Raw genomic sequence first — 3,920 nt, 5'->3', positions numbered from 1 at the left:
AAAAACTCAAGGTGGTTGTACACATAGTTGGGAAGATAAATCGGAGGTGGAACCAACCCATTTGGGTTCTCAAGGAAGTCATCACCAATATAAATGGACACCAATCAGTTTGGGTTTCAAAGAAGACTTGAAGCCCGAGGCGGCTATAGGGATTTGGAGGCTTGACTTACAAGATGAAGTGAAGATTCAAGTAAAGAAGTCAAGTGTACAAGATGGGCGTATTGATGAAGATTATGATCATCACATACCTAAATCCCCATCCAAAGGTAAAATATGTAAGTGTAGCTAGATTCTTATTTATGCATTTTGTTTTTCTTCTAGCTCATTTGCCTTGTCTAGGATTGCATATGCTCATTTCAATTTATTGCAATTCCTAGTGTAAATCTCATATGGTAGGTTGCTTGTATTTCTCTTTTATCCATGAGCAACCTACATGGTTTATTAGTGGTATGTTTCTTTTATGGTACTAATTTTATAATTGATATCTTTGATGGGCCATGATCTAATGTAGAGGATAAATCCTCATTGTTATCAATAATAAATGCATATATCTCACAAGTATTCAACACTTGTATGCACATATTTAGGGGGAGTATATCCTATAGGTTATGATTTTGAGACTAATATGTGTTTCAAGTTGCATCTTTTGTAGTCTCATGGAGCAATCAACATGTCCCCGGAGGTATGCGATGCTCAAACGTTTCAATTGGTATCATTGTTAAATCTTTGTTCATTTAAGATACCTCCATGAATAATATAGTTTAAACTTCCTATCTTGACATATTGTCTAGTTGTGCATATATTTTTTTTCTCATCATATGTATGCACTTATATAAGGGGAGTTTAAATTATATTATGTGAGTTTCATGAATTATAATTCATATGCTTTCATCCTTTTCAATTGGTATCATTCTTTAGTAGTGAGATTCCTATAATTGGTATCATTACAATTGGTATCCTTACAATTGGTATTATTTTTAATTAAATCATGATTTGTGAAGCTCTCTCCCATGTGCTCTAATATTTCCCTTTAAGTTCAACATTGCATATAGTCCTTTTTGGGAGATTATTGACAAAGGGGGAGAAGTTTGACGGCCAAAGCAATGAATGCAAGATGACCAATGTGGAGAGATTGTAGCAAGTGCAAGATACATGAAGATTAACAAAGGGGGAGAAGCTCTTGCTTAGGTCAAGTAGCAATGGAGAAAGAGGAAGCCACAACAAAGGGAAACTAAGTTGTAAGAACATGCATCCAAGCAATATGGTAAGACTTTGAGCTTATTTATGATCTTTATATTTTGAATCATTTGTTATTTTCCACTTATTTTTGTTGTGTTGTCATCAATCACCAAAAATGGGAGATTGTAGTGAAAATAGCTCTATTAGGCCATGATTGTGATTTTGGTGATTAATGACAACATAGCCAAGGTCAAATCAAGGGAGATAGTGACAATGAAGAAAGGGAGAGCCACAACAAAGGGAAAATAACTTGTAAGAACATGCATCCAAGCAATATGGTAAGACTTTGAGCTCATTTATGATCTTTACATTTTGAATCATTTGTTATTTTCCACTTACTTTAGTTGTGTTATCATCAATCACTAAAAAGGTGGAAATTGTAGCGAAAATATCTCTATTAGGCCATGATTATCATTTTGGTGATTAATGACAACATAGCCATTGGGATTAACATACTTATCAAGAATATATATTAGTAGGTCTCATGGATGCAATACATGAAGAAGCCACCGAAATCGAGACAAAGTTTGGTTGAATTGGAAAAAGTCCTAAGAAAAATGACTACACCGAATGGTCCGGTGCTCAGGGTATTTGCACTAACTGGAGTATCTCTGTCAAAGAGGGTTAGAGGCAAGAAAGTCGCACTGGATAGTTCGGTGATCAATTGTAGACAACACCGGATAATGGACAGTGTAAAGATGAAAAAGAAGCAGAAAACCCCACCGGATAGTCTAGTGATTGATTTGAACACTCCGGAGGAATGCACCGGAGTATTGTTGACAAAAGGGAGAATGCAGTGACCCCACCGGATAGTTCGGTGATGATGTGATAAGCACCGGAGAGGGCACCAGAGCAATTTACTCAGAGAAGATGTTGGCTCGGATAGCTAAGGTATACTCATCGGAAAGTCTGGTGTTCACAGAGGCTTGAGTGGGGTTCTAATGTCTAGTTTGTGAGAGTGTACTCACCGGATGATCCGATGTTAGTACCACTGTTCTCACCGGATTATCCGGTGTTAACAATTTTTTAAGCCGTTAGGTTAACGGCTAGTGCGCGAGTTTGAGACTATAAATACACCTCTACTCAGTCATTTGAGGGTGCTGGAGTCCAGAGAAGTTCATATACATATGAGAAGACATCCAAGCCACCAAAGTGCTTAAAGTGATCATTCAAGGCAATTAAGCACAATATTAGTGAGTGATTAGTACTTATAGGCCTAGAAAGTGAGTTGCTAAGTGATTGCTGCCTAGAGAGTGGATCAAGGAGTGATCCAACAGTGTATCTCTTGGTACGCCGGCACCTTGGAGTCTTGGTGACTCGCCGGCAAACTTGTTGACCCTCCGACTTGGTGTGAAGCGACGACAAGGCGATTGTGCGAGGACACGGAGACCCTTGCCTTTGTGGCTCAAGCTCCAAAGTGATCACGGCGGCGAGGAACTAGAAGAGAGGCTAGTGGTGAGACCTTGCCTTGGTGGCTTGGTGGCTCATCCGGGTGGAGGCCTTGTCTTTGTGACTTGGTGGCTTAAAGGCTGTGACTGGGTGCCTAGATTCGGTCATTTATATGAAGGTACCTGAAGGAATACCATTGCCGAATTAGGATAGAGGAAATAGACATCTTTATAGCGTACAATTGAAGAAGTCGCTATATGGGTTAAAACAGTCAGGTAGAATGTGGTACAATCATTTGAGTGAATTTCTTGGAAAACGAGGCTACACAAATAGCACGGATTGTCCCTGTGTATTCATAAGAAGGTCCCAGATTGGATTTTGCATAATATCAGTATATGTAGATGATCTGAATATCATTGGTACAAAAGAAGATATAGAAGAAGCAAGTTCCTACTTAAAATCTGAATTTGAAATGAAAGATTTGGGTAGAACCAAATTTTGCTTGGGTCTGCAGCTAGAGCATATGGCAGATGGAATCTTTGTACATCAGTCAAACTACACTCAGAAGGTGTTAGAGCGATTTGGTTTTGAAAAATCATTTCCTGCTAAAACCCCCATGGTCGGAAGGTCATTACAAGCATATCAAGATCCCTATAAACCTAGAGAAGAGAGGGAGGAAGTATTGGGACCGGAATTCTCATACTTAAGTGCAATAGGTGCGCTGATGTATCTGGCTAATTGCACTAGGTCAGACATAGCGTTTACAGTAAACCTACTTGCACGATACAGTGCAGAGCCCACTAAAAGGCACTGGAAGGGCTTGAAGGATATTATGCGCTACTTGCAAGGTAGCAAAGATCTAGACCTATTTTACAGAAAGAATCAGGATCTAATTCTGGTTGGATATGCAGATGTTGGGTACCTGTTAGACCCGCATACAACGAAATCACAGACTGGCTATGTTTTCTTATGTGGTGGAACTGCAATATCTTGAAAATCGTCGAAGCAAAGTCTTGTATCTACTTCAACAAACCACTCAGAAATAATAGCTTTATATGAAGCCGTACGGGAATGCGCATGGCTTAGAAGAGTCATCAATCATATCCAGCAGTCATGTGGTTTGAATACTACTAACACCCCTACCATTATCTATGAAGATAATGTTGCATGTGTTGCACAAGTGCAGTCGGGATATGTGAAAAGCAACTTAACGAAACATATCGACCCTAAGTTCTTTTATGCTCATGAATTGCATAAAATAAATAAAATAAAGGTAATGTATACTAAGTCAT

Source organism: Phragmites australis, chromosome 12 (genome assembly GCF_958298935.1).
Source record: "Phragmites australis chromosome 12, lpPhrAust1.1, whole genome shotgun sequence".
NCBI lineage: Eukaryota > Viridiplantae > Streptophyta > Magnoliopsida > Poales > Poaceae > Phragmites > Phragmites australis.
The sequence above is the reverse complement of the archived record's forward strand: the minus strand, read 5'-3'. Positions refer to the sequence as shown.